Source organism: Lissotriton vulgaris, unplaced genomic scaffold, assembly GCF_964263255.1.
Source record: "Lissotriton vulgaris unplaced genomic scaffold, aLisVul1.2 SCAFFOLD_2184, whole genome shotgun sequence".
Lineage (NCBI taxonomy): Eukaryota > Metazoa > Chordata > Amphibia > Caudata > Salamandridae > Lissotriton > Lissotriton vulgaris.
The window spans coordinates 50,203-74,241 of NW_028252881.1; positions in this window are offsets into that span (position 1 = coordinate 50,203).

A 24,039-nucleotide genomic window follows, 5' to 3' on the forward strand; every position below is an offset into this window, starting at 1 on the left:
AGGGGCTATGATTTACTTGCACTGAGACAGGTCGGCCCTTTGGCTCTGCAGCTGGAGAGGATGTTTACTGGAGCTAGTAGGCAGGAATGCATTCTCGAGGAGCGGAACAGATAACTCGAAGGTTATAGTCAGTCTTGGCAGAAAGCAGGCTGAGCTGAGCGCGAGGGGCCGCGCTGAAAGTAAGTCAGAGTTCACGGGTACAGATGCAACCTGGGCTGAGGCTGCCAGAGTCGAAAGCCAGGAAAGAGGCTCAATGGCAGGAATTCAGGGCCTACTCTGCCAGAGCAGGAAAAACATGTAAAGTGTACTACAAAAAGACGGTGGCATAGCATACTTAGGAACGGACTATATAATCCATTCATGGTGGATCTGAAAGAGGACAAGTTAACGTTGGACGCAAATGTATTTGCGTCTTCATAGCTGGCACAGGAGGGAAGTTACATGCACTTTAAGCTGGTACATGGAGTCGGTGGGGTACGCGCTAGGGAACATAACATGACCAAAAATTTATATTTCCTCATACCCCTCCTCTCTGACCTCACCCATTCTGACCAGGCTCCTCCTATTTGACCCCACCCAATCTGACTAGGCTCCCCCTAAGCCCCTCCTCTGCTGTCTGACCCCACCCATTCTGCCCAGGCTCCTCCTATACCCCTCCTCTCTGACCCCACCCAATCTGACTAGGCTCCTCCTATACCCCGATCGATCAACAAAGGGAGAGACAGGGTTCAGAGGCACTCTTAGTCCCCAATCAATAGATAAATAAACAAAGGAAGAGTGACTGTCAGTGAGACGTGGGTGTGATCTGGATAGCACGTAATAGTATGAGGCCAGCTGTGGTTGGTCAATACACTGGGCTAACTTTCTAGAAAAAACAAATTATTTCTTCAAGAAACCCTCACTCACCCTAGTGGTGACATGCTTCATCATCGGGTCCACTCGGGAGATCGAGTACCTCCCGAGTGTGCTACGACGCCAGGAGACTGCGGAGCGGGTTGTTGTGAGAGTGAGTGTGAAAAAGAAGGTGTAGTTAAAAATGTCAGAGGTTGTCCCAAAAAATCATTTATTCGCTGGTCAACTTGACATATTAAAATTAAGACTATGTGCAGGGAAACTATCCACAACAAATACAGGTGTGTCCCCGTGGATCCACGAGATCCAGCGGGGACAGCTAGGTGCCGAGAGGGTGCTGAGCGTTGCGGGCGGTGTGCCATTGTCGCTCCCACCCCCCCTCTGAATCTATGGGGCGTGGTTCACACTGAATACAAACTTTTGGGCTCCTCGCAACTGAGGCAAATCCCCAGCCTTTGGTTTGTATTTTCACGCACTTTTTTACACATAGTGCCACTGTTTTTAACTTTCACACCTACAGCAGGGTAGGCCTTAGCGCGCCTATACCTGTTGAGGTAACACCTACTGACTGGTCCTGACGAAAGCCCTGTAAACTCACACACTTTAAGGGCAGAAACATGTTGACCTTCCCCTAACAGGGAAACACCTGTATTTGTTGTGGATAGTTTCCCTGCACATAGTCTTAATTTTAATATGTCAAGTTGACCAGCGAATAAATGATTTTTTGGGACAACCTCTGACATTTTTAACTACACCTTCTTTTTCACACTCACTCTCACAACAACCCGCTCCGCAGTCTCCTGGCGTCGTAGCACACTCGGGAGGTACTCGATCTCCCGAGTGGACCCGATGATGAAGCATGTCACCACTAGGGTGAGTGAGGGTTTCTTGAAGAAATAATTTGTTTTTTCTAGAAAGTTAGCCCAGTGTATTGACCAACCACAGCTGGCCTCATACTATTACGTGCTATCCAGATCACACCCAGGTCTCACTGACAGTCACTCTTCCTTTGTTTATTTTTCCTCCTATACCCCCTCTGCCCAGGCTCCTCCTATACCCCTCCTCTCTGACCTCACCCAATCTGACTAGGCTCCTCCTATACCCTCTCCGACCCCACCCAATCCGACTCGGCTCCTCCTATACCCCTAGACTCCTCCTAAGCCCCTCCTCTGCATGACCCCACCCATTCTGCCCAGGCTCCTCCTATACCCCTCCTCTCTGACCCCACCCAATCTGACTAGGCTCCTCCTAAGCCCGTCCTCTGCTGTCTGACCCCACCCATTCTGCCCAGGCTCCTCCTATACCTCTCCGACCCCACCCAATCTGACTAGGCTCCTCCTATACCCCTAGACTCCTCCTAAGCCCCTCCTCTGCATGACCCCACCCATTCTGCCCAGGCTCCTCCTATACCCCTCCTCTCTGACCTCACCCAATCTGACTAGGCTCCTCCTAAGCCCCTCCTCTGCCTGACCCCAGCCATTCTGCCCAGGCTCCTCCTATACACCTCCTCTCTGACCCCACCCAATCTGACTAGGCTCCTCCTAAGCCCCTACTCTGCTGTCTGACCCCACCCAACCTGCCCAGGCTCCTCCTATACACCTCCTCTCTGACCCCACCCAATCTGACTAGGCTCCTCCTAAGCCCCTACTCTGCTGTCTGACCCCACCCATTCTGCCCAGGCTCCTCCTAAGCCCCTACTCTGCTGTCTGACCCCACCCATTCTGCCCAGGCTCCTCCTCAGCCCCTCCTCTCTGACCTCACCCAATCTGACTAGGCTCCTCCTAAGCCCCTCCTCTGCTGTCTGACCCCACCCAACCTGCCCAGGCTCCTCCTATACACCTCCTCTCTGACCCCACCCAATCTGACTAGGCTCCTCATAAGCCCCTAGACTCCTCCTAAGCCCCTCCTCTGCTGTCTGACCCCACCCATTCTGCCCAAGCTCCTCCTATTTGGCCCCTCCCAATCTGACTAGGCTCCTCCTATACCCCCTCTGCCCAGGCTCCTCCTCTCTGACCTCACCCATTCTGCCCAGGCTCCTCCTATTTGACCCCACCCACTCTGACTAGGCTCCTCCTAAGCCCCGCCTCTGCTGTCTGACTCCACCCAACCTGCCCAGACTCCTCCTATACCCCTCCTCTCTGACCCCACCCAATCTGACTAGGCTTCTCCTAAGCCCCTCCTCTACTGTCTGACCCCACCCATTCTGCCCATGCTCCTCCTATTTGGCCCCTCCCAATCTGACTAGGCTCCTCCTATACCCCCTCTGCCCAGGCTCCTCCTCTCTGACCTCACCCATTCTGCCCAAGCTCCTCCTATTTGACCCCACTCACTCGGCTCCTCCTAAGCCCCGCCTCTGCTGTCTGACCCCACCCAACCTGCCCAGACTCCTCCTATACCCCTCCTCTCTGACCCCACCCAATCTGACTAGGCTCCTCCTAAGCCCCTCCTCTGCTGTCTGACCCCACGCAACCTGCCCAGGCTCCTCCTATACACCTCCTCTCTGACCCCACCCAATCTGACTAGGCTCCTCATAAGCCCCTAGACTCCTCCTAAACCCCTCCTCTGCTGTCTGACCCCACCCAACCTGCCCAGGCTCCTCCTATACCCTTCCTCTCTGACCCCACCCAATCTGACTAGGCTCCTCCCATACCCCTCCTCTCTGACCCCACCCAATCTGACTGGGCTCCTCCTAAGCCCCTCCTCTCTGACCCCACCCAATCTGACTAGGCTCCTCCTAAGCCCCTCCTCTGCTGTCTGACCCCACCCAATCTGCCCAGGCTCCTCCTATACCCCCTCTTTTCTGACCCCACCCAACATGCCCAGGGTCCTCCTCCTACAGACAACACCCGTTCTCTTTCTTTCACCTTTCTTTCCACACCTATTTTACTTACCGACCAATCTGCAATCCCTCTTTCGCTAGGCATGATTCCACTCTTACACAACCACACAGACACATTTTACTTACCAATTTACTTACCTGGTGCCGAACCCGGGATTTGAACCCTGGTTGCCTGGATGGAAGGCAGGAACTTACCCACTGGACCACACTGGCTTCCATGTAAGTAGCCTATCAAATTGTCCGTATGTCATGGTCATCCATTTAATGTGCAATGGAAGCCACAGGGAAGGACACCAAGGCCTGTATGTCGCTCATAGTTACTACTGCAATCCTCTAGACCACCAAGGAGCTATAGCTCAAAGGTAAGGCTTGTACCTTTGGTGGGTTCAACCCTCACAGGCCAGGGTTCGAATCCTGCCAGTGCTGTAGAAGTATTCCAAGGTGGGAAATTTTCAAAGAGTGATTTTCTTTTTTTTTTTTTTGCTAAGTGTTTTTCTGGTTTCCATGTAAGTAGCCTATCAAATTGTCCTTATGTCATGGTCATCCATTTAATGTGCAATGGAAGCCACAGGAAAGGACACCAGGGCCTGTATGTTGCTTATAGTTACTACTGCAATCCTCCAGACCACCAAGGAGCTATAGCTCAAAGGTAAGGCTTGTACCTTCGGTGTGGACAGCCCTCACAGGCCAGTGTTCGAATCCTGCCAGTGCTGTAGAAGTATCCCAAGGTGGGAAATTTTCAAACAGTGATTTTCTTTTTTTTTTTTTGCTAAGTGTTTTTCTGGTTTCCATGTAAGTAGCCTATCAAATTGTCCTTATGTCATGGTCATCCATTTAATGTGCAATGGAAGCCACAGGAAAGGACACCAGGGCCTGTATGTTGCTTATAGTTACTACTGCAATCCTCCAGACCACCAAGGAGCTATAGCTCAAAGGTAAGGCTTGTACCTTCGGTGTGGACAGCCCTCACAGGCCAGTGTTCGAATCCTGCCAGTGCTGTAGAAGTATCCCAAGGTGGGAAATTTTCAAACAGTGATTTTCTTTTTTTTTTTTTGCTAAGTGTTTTTCTGGTTTCCATGTAAGTAGCCTATCAAATTGTCCTTATGTCATGGTCATCCATTTAATGTGCAATGGAAGCCACAGGAAAGGACACCAAGGCCTGTATGTTGCTTATAGTTACTACTGCAGTCCTCCAGACCATCAAGGAGCTATAGCTCAAAGGTAAGGCTTGTACCTTTGGTGTGGACAGCCCTCACAGGCCAGTGTTCGAATCCTGCCAGTGCTGTAGAAGTATCCCAAGGTGGGACATTTTAAAACAGTGATTTTCTTTTTTTTTTTGCTAAGTGTTTGTCTGGTTTCCATGTAAGTAGCCTATCAAATTGTCCTTATGTCATGGTCATCCATTTAATGTGCAATGGAAGCCACAGGAAAGGACACCAAGGCCTGTATGTTGCTTATAGTTACTACTGCAGTCCTCCAGACCATCAAGGAGCTATAGCTCAAAGGTAAGGCTTGTACCTTTGGTGTGGACAGCCCTCACAGGCCAGTGTTCGAATCCTGCCAGTGCTGTAGAAGTATCCCAAGGAGGGAAATTTTCAAACAGTGATTTTCTTTTCTTTTTTTTTGCTAAGTGTTTTTCTGGTTTCCATGTAAGTAGCCTATCAAATTGTCCTTATGTCATGGTCATCCATTTAATGTGCAATGGAAGCCACAGGGAAGGACACCAAGGCCTGTATGTTGCTTATAGTTACTACTGCAATCCTCTAGACAACCAAAGAGCTATAGCTCAAAGGTAAGGCTTGTACCTTTGGGGGGGACAGCCCTCACAGGCCAGGGTTCGAATCCTGCCAGTGCTGTAGAAGTATCCCAAGGTGGGAAATTTTCAAACAGTGATTTTTTTTTTTTTGCTAGTGTTTTTTTGGCAGGTGTCTCCCAACATTTCATATGTTTTCTCTCATGACCTTCTACCAACCGCCCTATTTCTCAAGTAGGTGCTAGGAACAAGGCCTTATCTTCCTTTATCAATGTCTTCAGTCTTTGTCCTTTAAGTTTGGTGAATTGCAGAGTGCAATTGTGGTATTGGGGGTTATAACTGAGCACAAGAATGCGAGGATGGTGCTACACTTATTGTAAAATAGGTTGGTTGATGGTGATTTTTCATTTTAGTGTGAGCCACTCGCTCAATCAGGGGTTTGGTGCCAGTGAGCTTGGATAGAAATAAAGGTCAAGTATGAGCTCTGGCTAATGAAATGATGGGTCGAGTTTGAGGCTAGCTAGAGTCCATTTATTAGGTGCAATAAGAAGTTGGAAAGATTGTTTCCTTTAAGAGACAGACAAGAGCAGAGTCAAGCCTTTGCTCTAGTAGATCTGCATCATGCCTGCTGCAGGATGTGAAGGAGTGGACTTCCACAGCAGTGCGCTGTGCCGGGCTGGGCTGCACTGGGCTGGGCTGGGCCTGCCCTGGCATCTTGGATTTATTCACCCACCTCCTTCCTTTGAAGAACGCTCACGAACGGCCACGAACGTCCTTGTTCTGTATACAGGCGGACAGCAGGCAATTTAGGACCCTGCTAAATGATGGTGATGTCCCCATGTGCTTCCTTCGAGTGGCAAAATCCTTTGTCTAAGGCAGGTGGGCTTTTTTAAAATTTGGTTGAAGACCATATGTTGGAGGCAGTATCACGGCACAAGCCGCCGACCGTCTCAGAAGAAAGTATGCATGGGAGGACATTATTTGCATAGGAGAGCCCTCTTCTCAGTCCCATTCTTAAGCTGCAGTGGCCATGAAGTGTTACTAGTGGGCAGCAGTATGAACAAAAGAGCACACTGAGGCTTTTCTTCTGCTTGCTGACATGATTCTTGTTCATTTTTGTCTTGCAGGGCCTAAGGAGTGAAGGACTACGATGACTGAGGGGATGAGGAATGGCTGGCCTGTATTTGTGGTGAAGGGGGAACATTTGGAAGGTAAACAGCAAGATGAAAGCGTCAAAGCATATATGTTTGCTGAGTGATTGAGTCTGTGTGTCACTTGTCTCTTTGTAGGGACATGTGAGAAAGGAACAGCAGCACCATAGACTTCAGGTGGGAGAGCAAGCAAGGATGAATATTTCCCTCAAATCCAAATACTTACAGCACCTCAAAGATGACAAGTGCGATATGATGTTCTGCAATTGCAAGGATTTGCCATGTGTGGTGCATGAATATGCATGGTTAGTGAGGTTTTTCCCAGAATGTGAGTATCGTTAGGCTGGCAAATGTCAGGCACTCCTTTGGGGGTATGAGGCCAAGAAAAAATTTGGGAAGTTTGCTACAGTCATCTGTAGGATCGAAAGACACTGGGGAATCGTTACAGAGGGAGCCAGGCTGCACAAAACGTGGTAACAGTTGGACAGAAATCTTTAGCAGGACTTTTGACTACCCCCAATGTGGGACCAGGACCGCAGTACCTCTCTGTCTCTGAAACGTATTTTGAACTCTGGGCACCACCATCTCAATGCCCCTCAAATGTTCCCTCCTGGAACCCCAGCTTTGGTAGTGCATCAACCAGGTTTCAATCATTTGAGTGACCACAAACACCCTTGCTATGTGCCTTCCATTTACATTCAGTCAGTAACCCAGCTGCTTCGTTCGCTATTGAATCTCAAGTGACAGTTGGATGCACATTGCAGGGGTATACAGGCATTTACCGTACTGTACAGCCCCTCTCAGTACAGTCAGACTACACTTCTTAAAATCATAAATACATGTTTTGTCCAACAGTAAGGCCGGGCCTTTCCTCTGTAGTTCATAGCCAACGTAAGGAGGAAAAAATAAGCTGAAGAGCATGCCAAAATTCTCTACAGACACTGCCAATCCTCACACTGCCTATTTGCTTGCCGAGGTTATTCACTATGACCCACCAAACCAATTGGCAACAGTAGCCTCTCTCTGCCTCATTCGTATGCTCCGATGCCACCTTTATTTAGCAAATGTTAGTGCTCTAGGATTTCATAGCACGATTCGCTATAGCCTCTTTTTTCAACAGAAATGTCCTAAAGGTACCTATACCAATCTGCTGGGTGGGGAGGAGGGGGGCTGCTGCTGCTGGCAGTAAAATTTTGGGGCACCCCACCTGCAAAAATACATCCACATGCTCCTTGTTGTACCTTTCAATACCATAACTGCAGCAGAATCGTATGGTGACCCCTGTTGGTAACAGAAACTGTCAAACAGCTTTTTGCCACCCCCCTCCCCCGTTGCCCCTAACCATTTGGGGTACACCCCATGAGGGAGGATCAGAGCAATAAAAAATAATGGTAGCCCCCCCCAAAAGTACCTGGAAGGCATGCCATTCTGTGCACCTCATCGCTCTTCACGTTGCGCCTAAGCACCTTTTAATACTGCTCCCCAACTGCCCCCCTCCCAACAGAAATCAGAAAGTATAGGGGGGTGCATTACAAAAGTTTTTGCAGTTCCCCACCATAAGTCAGGATCCTCCTCCATCTATGACCCCTTCCTAGGCCCTCAGACCCCACCCATTCTGCCCAGGCTCCTCCTATTTGACCACACCCAATCTGACTAGGCTCCTCCTATACCCCCTCCTCTCTGACTCCACCCATTCTGCCCAGGCTCCTCCCATACCCCTCTGACCCCACCCATTCTGCCCAGGCTCCTCCTATACCCCTTCTCTCTGACCCCACCCAATCTGACTAGGCTCCTCCTAAGCCCCTAGGCTCCTCCTAAGCCCCTCCTCTGCTGTCTGACCCCAGCCATTCTGCCCAGGCTCCTCCTATTTGACCCCACCCAATCTGACTAGGCTCCTCCTAAGCCCCTCCTCTGCTGTCTGACCCCACGCAACCTGCCCAGGCTCCTCCTATACACCTCCTCTCTGACCCCACCCAATCTGACTAGGCTCCTCATAAGCCCCTAGACTCCTCCTAAACCCCTCCTCTGCTGTCTGACCCCACCCAACCTGCCCAGGCTCCTCCTATACCCTTCCTCTCTGACCCCACCCAATCTGACTAGGCTCCTCCCATACCCCTCCTCTCTGACCCCACCCAATCTGACTGGGCTCCTCCTAAGCCCCTCCTCTCTGACCCCACCCAATCTGACTAGGCTCCTCCTAAGCCCCTCCTCTGCTGTCTGACCCCACCCAATCTGCCCAGGCTCCTCCTATACCCCCTCTTTTCTGACCCCACCCAACATGCCCAGGGTCCTCCTCCTACAGACAACACCCGTTCTCTTTCTTTCACCTTTCTTTCCACACCTATTTTACTTACCGACCAATCTGCAATCCCTCTTTCGCTAGGCATGATTCCACTCTTACACAACCACACAGACACATTTTACTTACCAATTTACTTACCTGGTGCCGAACCCGGGATTTGAACCCTGGTTGCCTGGATGGAAGGCAGGAACTTACCCACTGGACCACACTGGCTTCCATGTAAGTAGCCTATCAAATTGTCCGTATGTCATGGTCATCCATTTAATGTGCAATGGAAGCCACAGGGAAGGACACCAAGGCCTGTATGTCGCTCATAGTTACTACTGCAATCCTCTAGACCACCAAGGAGCTATAGCTCAAAGGTAAGGCTTGTACCTTTGGTGGGTTCAACCCTCACAGGCCAGGGTTCGAATCCTGCCAGTGCTGTAGAAGTATTCCAAGGTGGGAAATTTTCAAAGAGTGATTTTCTTTTTTTTTTTTTTGCTAAGTGTTTTTCTGGTTTCCATGTAAGTAGCCTATCAAATTGTCCTTATGTCATGGTCATCCATTTAATGTGCAATGGAAGCCACAGGAAAGGACACCAGGGCCTGTATGTTGCTTATAGTTACTACTGCAATCCTCCAGACCACCAAGGAGCTATAGCTCAAAGGTAAGGCTTGTACCTTCGGTGTGGACAGCCCTCACAGGCCAGTGTTCGAATCCTGCCAGTGCTGTAGAAGTATCCCAAGGTGGGAAATTTTCAAACAGTGATTTTCTTTTTTTTTTTTTGCTAAGTGTTTTTCTGGTTTCCATGTAAGTAGCCTATCAAATTGTCCTTATGTCATGGTCATCCATTTAATGTGCAATGGAAGCCACAGGAAAGGACACCAGGGCCTGTATGTTGCTTATAGTTACTACTGCAATCCTCCAGACCACCAAGGAGCTATAGCTCAAAGGTAAGGCTTGTACCTTCGGTGTGGACAGCCCTCACAGGCCAGTGTTCGAATCCTGCCAGTGCTGTAGAAGTATCCCAAGGTGGGAAATTTTCAAACAGTGATTTTCTTTTTTTTTTTTTGCTAAGTGTTTTTCTGGTTTCCATGTAAGTAGCCTATCAAATTGTCCTTATGTCATGGTCATCCATTTAATGTGCAATGGAAGCCACAGGAAAGGACACCAAGGCCTGTATGTTGCTTATAGTTACTACTGCAGTCCTCCAGACCATCAAGGAGCTATAGCTCAAAGGTAAGGCTTGTACCTTTGGTGTGGACAGCCCTCACAGGCCAGTGTTCGAATCCTGCCAGTGCTGTAGAAGTATCCCAAGGTGGGACATTTTAAAACAGTGATTTTCTTTTTTTTTTTGCTAAGTGTTTGTCTGGTTTCCATGTAAGTAGCCTATCAAATTGTCCTTATGTCATGGTCATCCATTTAATGTGCAATGGAAGCCACAGGAAAGGACACCAAGGCCTGTATGTTGCTTATAGTTACTACTGCAGTCCTCCAGACCATCAAGGAGCTATAGCTCAAAGGAAAGGCTTGTACCTTTGGTGTGGACAGCCCTCACAGGCCAGTGTTCGAATCCTGCCAGTGCTGTAGAAGTATCCCAAGGTGGGAAATTTTCAAACAGTGATTTTCTTTTCTTTTTTTTTGCTAAGTGTTTTTCTGGTTTCCATGTAAGTAGCCTATCAAATTGTCCTTATGTCATGGTCATCCATTTAATGTGCAATGGAAGCCACAGGGAAGGACACCAAGGCCTGTATGTTGCTTATAGTTACTACTGCAATCCTCTAGACAACCAAAGAGCTATAGCTCAAAGGTAAGGCTTGTACCTTTGGGGGGGACAGCCCTCACAGGCCAGGGTTCGAATCCTGCCAGTGCTGTAGAAGTATCCCAAGGTGGGAAATTTTCAAACAGTGATTTTTTTTTTTTTGCTAGTGTTTTTTTGGCAGGTGTCTCCCAACATTTCATATGTTTTCTCTCATGACCTTCTACCAACCGCCCTATTTCTCAAGTAGGTGCTAGGAACAAGGCCTTATCTTCCTTTATCAATGTCTTCAGTCTTTGTCCTTTAAGTTTGGTGAATTGCAGAGTGCAATTGTGGTATTGGGGGTTATAACTGAGCACAAGAATGCGAGGATGGTGCTACACTTATTGTAAAATAGGTTGGTTGATGGTGATTTTTCATTTTAGTGTGAGCCACTCGCTCAATCAGGGGTTTGGTGCCAGTGAGCTTGGATAGAAATAAAGGTCAAGTATGAGCTCTGGCTAATGAAATGATGGGTCGAGTTTGAGGCTAGCTAGAGTCCATTTATTAGGTGCAATAAGAAGTTGGAAAGATTGTTTCCTTTAAGAGACAGACAAGAGCAGAGTCAAGCCTTTGCTCTAGTAGATCTGCATCATGCCTGCTGCAGGATGTGAAGGAGTGGACTTCCACAGCAGTGCGCTGTGCCGGGCTGGGCTGCACTGGGCTGGGCTGGGCCTGCCCTGGCATCTTGGATTTATTCACCCACCTCCTTCCTTTGAAGAACGCTCACGAACGGCCACGAACGTCCTTGTTCTGTATACAGGCGGACAGCAGGCAATTTAGGACCCTGCTAAATGATGGTGATGTCCCCATGTGCTTCCTTCGAGTGGCAAAATCCTTTGTCTAAGGCAGGTGGGCTTTTTTAAAATTTGGTTGAAGACCATATGTTGGAGGCAGTATCACGGCACAAGCCGCCGACCGTCTCAGAAGAAAGTATGCATGGGAGGACATTATTTGCATAGGAGAGCCCTCTTCTCAGTCCCATTCTTAAGCTGCAGTGGCCATGAAGTGTTACTAGTGGGCAGCAGTATGAACAAAAGAGCACACTGAGGCTTTTCTTCTGCTTGCTGACATGATTCTTGTTCATTTTTGTCTTGCAGGGCCTAAGGAGTGAAGGACTACGATGACTGAGGGGATGAGGAATGGCTGGCCTGTATTTGTGGTGAAGGGGGAACATTTGGAAGGTAAACAGCAAGATGAAAGCGTCAAAGCATATATGTTTGCTGAGTGATTGAGTCTGTGTGTCACTTGTCTCTTTGTAGGGACATGTGAGAAAGGAACAGCAGCACCATAGACTTCAGGTGGGAGAGCAAGCAAGGATGAATATTTCCCTCAAATCCAAATACTTACAGCACCTCAAAGATGACAAGTGCGATATGATGTTCTGCAATTGCAAGGATTTGCCATGTGTGGTGCATGAATATGCATGGTTAGTGAGGTTTTTCCCAGAATGTGAGTATCGTTAGGCTGGCAAATGTCAGGCACTCCTTTGGGGGTATGAGGCCAAGAAAAAATTTGGGAAGTTTGCTACAGTCATCTGTAGGATCGAAAGACACTGGGGAATCGTTACAGAGGGAGCCAGGCTGCACAAAACGTGGTAACAGTTGGACAGAAATCTTTAGCAGGACTTTTGACTACCCCCAATGTGGGACCAGGACCGCAGTACCTCTCTGTCTCTGAAACGTATTTTGAACTCTGGGCACCACCATCTCAATGCCCCTCAAATGTTCCCTCCTGGAACCCCAGCTTTGGTAGTGCATCAACCAGGTTTCAATCATTTGAGTGACCACAAACACCCTTGCTATGTGCCTTCCATTTACATTCAGTCAGTAACCCAGCTGCTTCGTTCGCTATTGAATCTCAAGTGACAGTTGGATGCACATTGCAGGGGTATACAGGCATTTACCGTACTGTACAGCCCCTCTCAGTACAGTCAGACTACACTTCTTAAAATCATAAATACATGTTTTGTCCAACAGTAAGGCCGGGCCTTTCCTCTGTAGTTCATAGCCAACGTAAGGAGGAAAAAATAAGCTGAAGAGCATGCCAAAATTCTCTACAGACACTGCCAATCCTCACACTGCCTATTTGCTTGCCGAGGTTATTCACTATGACCCACCAAACCAATTGGCAACAGTAGCCTCTCTCTGCCTCATTCGTATGCTCCGATGCCACCTTTATTTAGCAAATGTTAGTGCTCTAGGATTTCATAGCACGATTCGCTATAGCCTCTTTTTTCAACAGAAATGTCCTAAAGGTACCTATACCAATCTGCTGGGTGGGGAGGAGGGGGGCTGCTGCTGCTGGCAGTAAAATTTTGGGGCACCCCACCTGCAAAAATACATCCACATGCTCCTTGTTGTACCTTTCAATACCATAACTGCAGCAGAATCGTATGGTGACCCCTGTTGGTAACAGAAACTGTCAAACAGCTTTTTGCCACCCCCCCTCCCCCGTTGCCCCTAACCATTTGGGGTACACCCCATGAGGGAGGATCAGAGCAATAAAAAATAATGGTAGCCCCCCCCCCCCAAAAGTACCTGGAAGGCATGCCATTCTGTGCACCTCATCGCTCTTCACGTTGCGCCTAAGCACCTTTTAATACTGCTCCCCAACTGCCCCCCTCCCAACAGAAATCAGAAAGTATAGGGGGGTGCATTACAAAAGTTTTTGCAGTTCCCCACCATAAGTCAGGATCCTCCTCCATCTATGACCCCTTCCTAGGCCCTCAGACCCCACCCATTCTGCCCAGGCTCCTCCTATTTGACCACACCCAATCTGACTAGGCTCCTCCTATACCCCCTCCTCTCTGACTCCACCCATTCTGCCCAGGCTCCTCCCATACCCCTCTGACCCCACCCATTCTGCCCAGGCTCCTCCTATACCCCTCCTATTTGACCAGGCTCCTCCTAAGCCCCTCCTCTGCTGTCTGACTCCACCCATTCTGCCCAGGCTCCTCCTCAGCCCCTCCTCTCTGACCTCACCCAATCTGACTAGGCTCCTCCTATACCCCCTCCTCTCTGACCCACCTAATCTGACTAGGCTCCTCCTAAGCCCCTCCTCTGCTGTCTGACCCCACCCAACCTGCCCAGGCTCCTCCTATACCCCTCCTCTCTGACCCCACCCAATCTGACTAGGCTCCTCCTAAGCCCCTAGGCTCCTCCTAAGCCCCTCCTCTGCTGTCTGACCCCACTCATTCTGCCCAGGCTCCTCCTATACCCCTCCTCTCTGACCTCACCCATTCTGACCAGGCTCCTCCTATTTGACCCCACCCAATCTGACTAGGCTCCTCCTAGGCCCCTCCTCTCTGACCCCACCCAATCTGACTAGGCTCCTCCTATACCCCTCCTCTCTGACCTCACCCAATCTGACTAGGCTCCTCTTATACCCCCTCTGCCCAGGCTCCTCCTATACCCCTCCTCTCTGATTCCACCCATTCTGCCCAGGCTCCTCCTAAGCCCCTCCTCTCTGACTTCAACCAATCTGACTAGGCTCCTCCTAAGCCCCTCCTCTGCTGTCTGACCCCACCCAACCTGCCCAGGCTCCTCCTATACACCTCCTCTCTGACCCCACCCAATCTGACTAGGCTCCTCATAAGCCCCTAGGCTCCTCCTAAGCCCCTCCTCTGGTGTCTGACCCCACCCAATCTGACTAGGCTCCTCCTTAGCCCCTAGACTCCTCCTAAGCCCCTCCTCTGCTGTCTGACCCCACCCAATCTGACTAGGCTCCCCCTAAGCCCCTCCTCTGCTGTCTGACCCCACCCATTCTGCCCAGGCTCCTCCTATTTGACCCCTCCCAATCTGACTAGGCTCCTCCTATACCCCCTCTGCCCAGGCTCCTCCTATACCCCTCCTCTCTGACCTCACCCATTCTGCCCAGGCTCCTCCTATTTGACCCCACCCAATCTGACTAGGCTCCTCCTAAGCCCCTCCTCTGCTGTCTGACCCCACCCAACCTGCCCAGACTCCTCCTATACCCCTCCTCTCTGACCCCACCCAATCTGACTAGGCTCCTCCTAAGCCCCTCCTCTGCTGTCTGACCCCACCCATTCTGCCCAGGCTCCTCCTATTTGACCCCTCCCAATCTGACTAGGCTCCTCCTATACCCCCTCTGCCCAGGCTCCTCCTATACCCCTCCTCTCTGACCTCACCCATTCTGCCCAGGCTCCTCCTATTTGACCCCACCCAATCTGACTAGGCTCCTCCTAAGCCCCTCCTCTGCTGTCTGACCCCACCCATTCTGCCCGGGCTCCTCCTCTCTGACCCCACCCAATCTGACTAGGCTCCTCCTAAGCCCCTCCTCTGCTGTCTGACCCCACCCAATCTGACTAGGCTCCTCCTAAACCCCTCCTCTGCTGTCTGACCCCACCCATTCTGCCCAGGCTCCTCCTATACCCCTCTCCTCTGACCCCACCCAATCTGACCCCACCCTCCTCTGCTGTCTGACCCCACCCATTCTGCCCAGGCTCCTCCTATACCCCTCTCACCCCACCCAATCTGACTAGGCTCCTCCTATACCCCCTCTGCCCAGGCTCCTCCTATACCCCTCCTATTTGACCCCACCCAATCTGACTAGGCTCCTCCTATACCCCCTCTGCCCAGGCTCCTCCTATACCCCTCCTCTCTGACCTCACCCAATCTGACTAGGCTTCTCCTAAGCCCCTCCTCTGCTGTCTGACTCCACCCAACCTGCCCAGGCTCCTCCTATACCCCTCCTCTCTGACCCCACCCAATCTGACTAGGCTCCTCCTAAGCCCCTAGACTCCTCCTAAGCCCCTCCTCTGCTGTCTGACCCCACCCATTCTGCCCAGGCTCCTCCTGTACCCCTCCTCTCTGACCCCACCCAATCTGACTAGGCTCCCCCTAAGCCCCTCCTCTGCTGTCTGACCCCACCCATTCTGCCCAGGCTCCTCCTATTTGACCCCTCCCAATCTCCCACCCAATCTGACTAGGCTCCTCCTAAGCCCCTAGACTCCTCCTAAGCCCCTCCTCTGCTGTCTGACCCCACCCATTCTGCCCAGGCTCCTCCTGTACCCCTCCTCTCTGACCCCACCCAATCTGACTAGGCTCCCCCTAAGCCCCTCCTCTGCTGTCTGACCCCACCCATTCTGCCCAGGCTCCTCCTATTTTACCCCACCCAATCTGACTAGGCTCCTCCTATACCCCTCCTCTCTGACCTCACCCAATCTGACTAGGCTCCTCCTAAGCCCCTAGACTCCTCCTAAGCCCCTCCTCTGCTGTCTGACCCCACCCATTCTGCCCAGGCTCCTCCTATACCCCTCCTCTCTGACCCCACCCAATCTGACTAGGCTCCTCCTATACCCCTCCTATTTGACCCCACCCAATCTGACTAGGCTCCTCCTATATCCCCTCTGCCCAGGCTCCTCCTATACCCCTCCTCTCTGACCTCACCCAATCTGACTAGGCTCCTCCTATACCCTTTCCGACCCCACCCAATCTGACTAGGCTCCTCCTAAGCCCCTCCTCTGCTGTCTGACCCCACCCAACCTGCCCAGGCTCCTTCTATACCCCTCCTCTCTGACCCCACCCAATCTGACTAGGCTCCTCCTAAGCCCCTAGGCTCCTCCTAAGCCCATCTTCTGCTGTCTGACCCCAGCCATTCTGCCCAGGCTCCTCCTATACCCGCCTCTCTGATTCCACCCATTCTGCCCAGGCTCTTCCTAAGCCCCTCCTCTCTGACCTCACCCAATCTGACTAGGCTCCTCCTAAGCCCCTCCTCTGCTGTCTGACCCCACCCAACCTGCCCAGGCTCCTCCTATACACCTCCTCTCTGACCCCACCCAATCTGACTAGGCTCCTCCTAAGCCCCTACTCTGCTGTCTGACCCCACCCATTCTGCCCAGGCTCCTCCTCAGCCCCTCCTCTCTGACCTCACCCAATCTGACTAGGCTCCTCCTATACCCCCTCCTCTCTGACCCCACCCAATCTGACTAGGCTCCTCCTAAGCCCCTAGGCTCACTCCTAAGCCCCTCCTCTGCTGTCTGACACCAGCCATTCTGCCCAGGCTCCTCCTATACCCCGCCTCTCTGATTCCACCCATTCTGCCCAGGCTCTTCCTAAGCCCCTCCTCTCTGACCCCCCAATCTGACTAGGCTCCTCCTAAGCCCCTCCTCTCTGACCCCACCCAATGTGACTAGGCTCCTCCTATACCCCTCCGACCTCACCCAATCTGACTAGGCTCCTCCTAAGCCCCTCCTCTGCTGTCTGACCCCACCCAACCTGCCCAGGCTCCTCCTATACACCTCCTCTCTGACCCCACCCAATCTGACTAGGCTCCTCATAAGCCCCTAGACTCCTCCTAAGCCCCTCCTCTGCTGTCTGACCCCACCCAACCTGCCCAGGCTCCTCCTATACCCCTCCTCTCTGACCCCACCCAATCTGACTAGGCTCCTCCTATACCCCTCCTCTCTGACCTCACCCATTCTGACCAGGCTCCTCCTATTTGACCCCACCCAATCTGACTAGGCTCCTCCTAAGCCCCTCCTCTCTGACCCCACCCAATCTGACTAGGCTCCTCCTATACCCCCTCCTCTCTGACTCCACCCATTCTGCCCAGGATCCTCCCATTCCCCTCCGACCTCACCCAATCTGACTAGGCTCCTCCTAAGCCCCTCCTCTGCTGTCTGACCCCACCCAATCTGACTAGGCTCCTCCTAAGCCCCTCCTCTGCTGTCTGACCCCACCCAACCTGCCCAGGCTCCTCCTATACCCCTCCTCTCTGACCCCACCCAATCTGACTAGGCTCCTCCTAAGCCCCTCCTCTGCTGTCTGACCCCACCTATTCTGCCCAGGCTCCTCCTATTTGACCCCTCCCAATCTGACTAGGCTCCTCCTATACCCCCTCTGCCCAGGCTCCTCCTATACCCCTCCTCTCTGACCTCACCCATTCTGCCCAGGCTCCTCCTATTTGACCCCACCCAATCTGACTAGGCTCCTCCTAAGCCCCTCCTCTGGTGTCTGACCCCACCCATTCTGCCCAGGCTCCTCCTATACCCCTCCTCTCTGACCCCACCCAATCTGACTAGGCTCCTCCTAAGCCCCTAGACTCCTCCTAAGCCCCTCCTCTGCGGTCTTACCCCAGCCATTCTGCCCAGGCTCCTCCTATTTGACCCCACCCAATCTGACTAGGCTCCTCCTAAACCCCTCCTCTGCTGTCTGACCCCACCCATTCTGCCCAGGCTCCTCCTCTCTGACCCCACCCAATCTGACTAGGCTCCTCCTAAGCCCCTCCTCTGCTGTCTGACCCCACCCAATCTGACTAGGCTCCTCCTAAACCCCTCCTCTGCTGTCTGACCCCACCCATTCTGCCCAGGCTCCTCCTATACCCCTCTCCTCTGACCCCACCCAATCTGACCCCACCCTCCTCTGCTGTCTGACCCCACCCATTCTGCCCAGGCTCCTCCTATACCCCTCTCACCCCACCCAATCTGACTAGGCTCCTCCTATACCCCCTCTGCCCAGGCTCCTCCTATACCCCTCCTATTTGACCCCACCCAATCTGACTAGGCTCCTCCTATACCCCCTCTGCCCAGGCTCCTCCTATACCCCTCCTCTCTGACCTCACCCAATCTGACTAGGCTTCTCTTAAGCCCCTCCTCTGCTGTCTGACTCCACCCAACCTGCCCAGGCTCCTCCTATACCCCTCCTCTCTGACCCCACCCAATCTGACTAGGCTCCTCCTAAGCCCCTAGACTCCTCCTAAGCCCCTCCTCTGCTGTCTGACCCCACCCATTCTGCCCAGGCTCCTCCTGTACCCCTCCTCTCTGACCCCACCCAATCTGACTAGGCTCCCCCTAAGCCCCTCCTCTGCTGTCTGACCCCACCCATTCTGCCCAGGCTCCTCCTATTTGACCCCTCCCAATCTCCCACCCAATCTGACTAGGCTCCTCCTAAGCCCCTAGACTCCCCCTAAGCCCCTCCTCTGCTGTCTGACCCCACCCATTCTGCCCAGGCTCCTCCTATTTGACCCCTCCCAATCTGACTAGGCTCCTCCTATACCCCCTCTGCCCAGGCTCCTCCTATACCCCTCCTCTCTGACCTCACCCATTCTGCCCACGCTCCTCCTATTTGACCCCACCCAATCTGACTAGGCTCCTCCTAAGCCCCTAGACTCCTCCTAAGCCCCTCATCTGCTGTCTGACCCCACCCATTCTGCCCAGGCTCCTCCTATTTGACCCCTCCCAATCTGACTAGGCTCCTTCTATACCCCCTCTGCCCAGGCTCCTCCTATACCCCTCCTCTCTGACCTCACCCATTCTGCCCACGCTCCTCCTATTTGACCCCACCCAATCTGACTAGGCTCCCCCTAAGTCCCTCCTCTGCTGTCTGACCCCACCCATTCTGCCCAGGCTCCTCCTATTTGACCCCACCCAATCTGACTAGGCTCCTCCTATACCCCTCCTCTCTGACCTCACCCAATCTGACTAGGCTCCTCCTAAGCCCCTAGACTCCTCCTAAGCTCCTCCTCTGCTGTCTGACCCCACCCATTCTGCCCAAGCTCCTCCTATTTGACCCCACCCATTCTGCCCAGGCTCCTCCTATACCCCTCTCACCCCACCCAATCTGACTAGGCTCCTCCTATACCCCCTCTGCCCAGGCTCCTCCTATACCCCTCCTATTTGACCCCACCCAATCTGACTAGGCTCCTCCTATACCCCCTCTGCCCAGGCTCCTCCTATACCCCTCCTCTCTGACCTCACCCAATCTGACTAGGCTCCTCCTATACCCTCTCCGACCCCACCCAATCTGACTAGGCTCCTCCTAAGCCCCGCCTCTGCTGTCCGACCCCACCCAACCTGCCCAGGCTCCTCCTATACCCCTCCTCTCTGACCCCACCCAATCTGACTAGGCTCCTCCTAAGCCCATCCTCTGATGTCTGACCCCAGCCATTCTGCCCAGGCTCCTCCTATACCCCGCCTCTCTGATTCCACCCATTCTGCCCAGGCTCTTCCTAAGCCCCTCCTCTCTGACCCCACCCAATCTGACTAGGCTCCTCCTAAGCCCATCCTCTGATGTCTGACCCCAGCCATTCTGCCCAGGCTCCTCCTATACCCCGCCTCTCTGATTCCACCCATTCTGCCCAGGCTCTTCCTAAGCCCCTCCTCTCTGACCCCACCCATTCTGCCCAGGCTCCTCCTATACCCCTCTCACCCCACCTAATCTGACTAGGCTCCTCCTATACCCCCTCTGCCCAGGCTCCTCCTATACCCCTCCTATTTGACCCCACCCAATCTGACTAGGCTCCTCCTATACCCCCTCTGCCCAGGCTCCTCCTATACCCCTCCTCACTGACCTCACCCAATCTGACTAGGCTCCTCCTATACCCCCTCCTCTCTGACCCCACCCAATCTGACTAGGCTCCTCCTAAGCCCCTAGGCTCCTCCTAAGCCCCTCCTCTGCTGTCTGACACCAGCCATTCTGCCCAGGCTCCTCCTATACCCCGCCTCTCTGATTCCACCCATTCTGCCCAGGCTCTTCCTAAGCCCCTCCAATGTGACTAGGCTCCTCCTATACCCCTCCGAACTCACCCAATCTGACTAGGCTCCTCCTAAGCCCCTCCTCTGCTGTCTGACCCCACCCAACCTGCCCAGGCTCCTCCTATACCCCTCCTCTCTGACCCAACCCAATCTGACTAGGCTCCTCCTAAGCCCCTAGGCTCCTCCTAAGCCCCTCCTCTGCTGTTTGACCCCACTCATTCTGCCCAGGCTCCTCCTATACCCCTCCTCTCTGACCTCACCCATTCTGACCAGGCTCCTCCTATTTGACCCCACCCAATCTGACTAGGCTCCTCCTATACCCCTCCTCTCTGACCCCACCCAATCTGACTAGGCTCCTCCTATACCCCTCCTCTCTGACCTCACCCTTTCTGCCCAGGCTCCTCCCATACCCCTCCGACCTCACCCAATGTGACTAGGCTCCTTCTAAGCCCCTCCTCTGCTGTCTGACCCCACCCAATCTGACTAAGCTCCCCCTAAGTCCCTCCTCTGCTGTCTGACCCCACCCATTCTGCCCAGGCTCCTCCTATACCCCTCCTCTCTGACCAGGCTCCTCTTATACCCCCTCTGCCCAGGCTCCTCCTAAGCCCCTCCTCTCTGACCAGGCTCCTCCTAAGCCCCTCCTCTGCTGTCTGACCCCACCCAACCTGCCCAGGCTCCTCCTATACACCTCCTCTCTGACCCCACCCAATCTGACTAGGCTCCTCATAAGCCCCTAGACTCCTCCTAAGCCCCTCCTCTGCTGTCTGACCCCACCCATTCTGCCCAGGCTCCTCCTATTTGGCCCCTCCCAATCTGACTAGGCTCCTCCTATACCCCCTCTGCCCAGGCTCCTCCTATACCCCTCCTCTCTGACCTCACCCATTCTGCCCAGGCTCCTCCTATTTGACCCCACCCACTCTGACTAGGCTCCTCCTAAGCCCCGCCTCTGCTGTCTGACCCCACCCAACCTGCCCAGACTCCTCCTATACCCCTCCTCTCTGACCCCACCCAATCTGACTAGGCTCCTCCTAAGCCCCTCCTCTGCTGTCTGACCCCACCCATTCTGCCCAGGCTCCTCCTATTTGGCCCCTCCCAATCTGACTAGGCTCCTCCTATACCCCCTCTGCCCAGGCTCCTCCTCTCTGACCTCACCCATTCTGCCCAAGCTCCTCCTATTTGACCCCACCCACTCTGACTAGGCTCCTCCTAAGCCCCGCCTCTGCTGTCTGACCCCACCCAACCTGCCCAGACTCCTCCTATACCCCTCCTCTCTGACCCCACCCAATCTGACTAGGCTCCTCCTAAGCCCCTCCTCTGCTGTCTGACCCCACCCATTCTGCCCAGGCTCCTCCTATTTGACCCCTCCCAATCTGACTAGGCTCCTCCTATACCCCCTCTGCCCAGGCTCCTCCTATACCCCTCCTCTCTGACCCCACCCATTCTGCCCAGGCTCCTCCTATACCCCTCCTCTCTGACCCCACCCAATCTGACTAGACTCCTCCTAAGCCCCTCCTCTGCTGTCTGACCCCAGCCATTCTGCCCAGGCTCCTCCTATTTGACCCCACCCAATCTGACTAGGCTCCTCCTAAGCCCATCCTCTGATGTCTGACCCCGACCCCACCCAATCTGACTAGGCTCCTCCTAAGCCCATCCTCTGATGTCTGACCCCAGCCATTCTGCCCAGGCTCCTCCTCACTGACCTCACCCAATCTGACTAGGCTCCTCATAAGCCCCTAGACTCCTCCTAAGCCCCTCCTCTGCTGTCTGACCCCACCCAACCTGCCCAGGCTCCTCCTATACCCTTCCTCTCTGACCCCACCCAATCTGACTAGGCTCCTCCTATACCCCTCCTCTCTGACCTCACCCAATCTGACTAGGCTTCTCCTAAGCCCCTCCTCTGTTGTCTGACTCCACCCAACCTGCCCAGGCTCCTCCTATACCCCTCCTCTCTGACCCCACCCATTCTGCCCAGGCTCCTCCTATTTGACCCCTCCCAATCTGACTAGGCTCCTCCTATACCCCCTCTGCCCAGGCTCCTCCTATACCCCTCCTCTCTGAACTCACCCATTCTGACCAGGCTCCTCCTATTTGACCCCACCCAATCTGACTTTGCTCCTCCTAAGCCCCTCCTCTGCTGTCTGACCCCACCCATTCTGCCCAGGCTCCTCCTATTTGACCCCACCCAATCTGACTAGGCTCCTCCTAAGCCCCTACTCTGCTGTCTGACCCCACCCATTCTGCCCAGGCTCCTCCTCAGCCCCTCCTCTCTGACCTCACCCAATCTGACTAGGCTCCTCCTAAGCCCCTAGGCTCCTCCTAGGCCCCTCCTCTGCTGTCTGACACCAGCCATTCTGCCCAGGCTCCTCCTATACCCCTCCCCTCTGACCCCACCCAATCTGACTAGGCTCCTCCTATACCCCCTCTGCCCAGGCTCCTCCTATACCCCTCCTCTCTGACCTCACCCAATCTGACTAGGCTCCTCCTAAGCCCCTCCTCTGCTGTCTGACCCCACCCAACCTGCCCGGGCTCCTCCTATACCCCTCCTCTCTGACCCCACCCAATCTGACTAGGCTCCTCCTAAGCCCCTAGGCTCCTCCTAAGCCCATCCTCTGCTGTCTGACCCCAGCCATTCTGCCCAGGCTCCTCCTATACCCCTCCCCTCTGACCCCACCCAATCTGACTAGGCTCCTCCTAAGCCCCTAGACTCCTCCTAAGCCCCTCCTCTGCTGTCTGACCCCACCCATTCTGCCCAGGCTCCTCCTGTACCCCTCCTCTCTGACCCCACCCAATCTGACTAGGCTCCCCCTAAGCCCCTCCTCTGCTGTCTGACCCCACCCATTCTGCCCAGGCTCCTCCTATTTGACCCCTCCCAATCTCCCACCCAATCTGACTAGGCTCCTCCTAAGCCCCTAGACTCCCCCTAAGCCCCTCCTCTGCTGTCTGACCCCACCCATTCTGCCCAGGCTCCTCCTATTTGACCCCTCCCAATCTGACTAGGCTCCTCCTATACCCCCTCTGCCCAGGCTCCTCCTATACCCCTCCTCTCTGACCTCACCCATTCTGCCCACGCTCCTCCTATTTGCCCCCACCCAATCTGACTAGGCTCCTCCTAAGCCCCTAGACTCCTCCTAAGCCCCTCCTCTGCTGTCTGACCCCACCCATTCTGCCTAGGCTCCTCCTATTTGACCCCTCCCAATCTGACTAGGCTCCTTCTATACCCCCTCTGCCCAGGCTCCTCCTATACCCCTCCTCTCTGACCTCACCCATTCTGCCCACGCTCTTCCTATTTGACCCCACCCAATCTGACTAGGCTCCCCCTAAGTCCCTCCTCTGCTGTCTGACCCCACCCATTCTGCCCAGGCTCCTCCTATTTGACCCCACCCAATCTGACTAGGCTCCTCCTATACCCCTCCTCTCTGACCTCACCCAATCTGACTAGGCTCCTCCTAAGCCCCTAGACTCCTCCTAAGCCCCTCCTCTGCTGTCTGACCCCACCCATTCTGCCCAAGCTCCTCCTATTTGACCCCACCCATTCTGCCCAGGCTCCTCCTATACCCCTCTCACCCCACCCAATCTGACTAGGCTCCTCCTATACCCCCTCTGCCCAGGCTCCTCCTATACCCCTCCTATTTGACCCCACCCAATCTGACTAGGCTCCTCCTATACCCCCTCTGCCCAGGCTCCTCCTATACCCTTCCTCTCTGACCTCACCCAATCTGACTAGGCTCCTCCTATACCCTCTCCGACCCCACCCAATCTGACTAGGCTCCTCCTAAGCCCCGCCTCTGCTGTCCGACCCCACCCAACCTGCCCAGGCTCCTCCTATACCCCTCCTCTCTGACCCCACCCAATCTGACTAGGCTCCT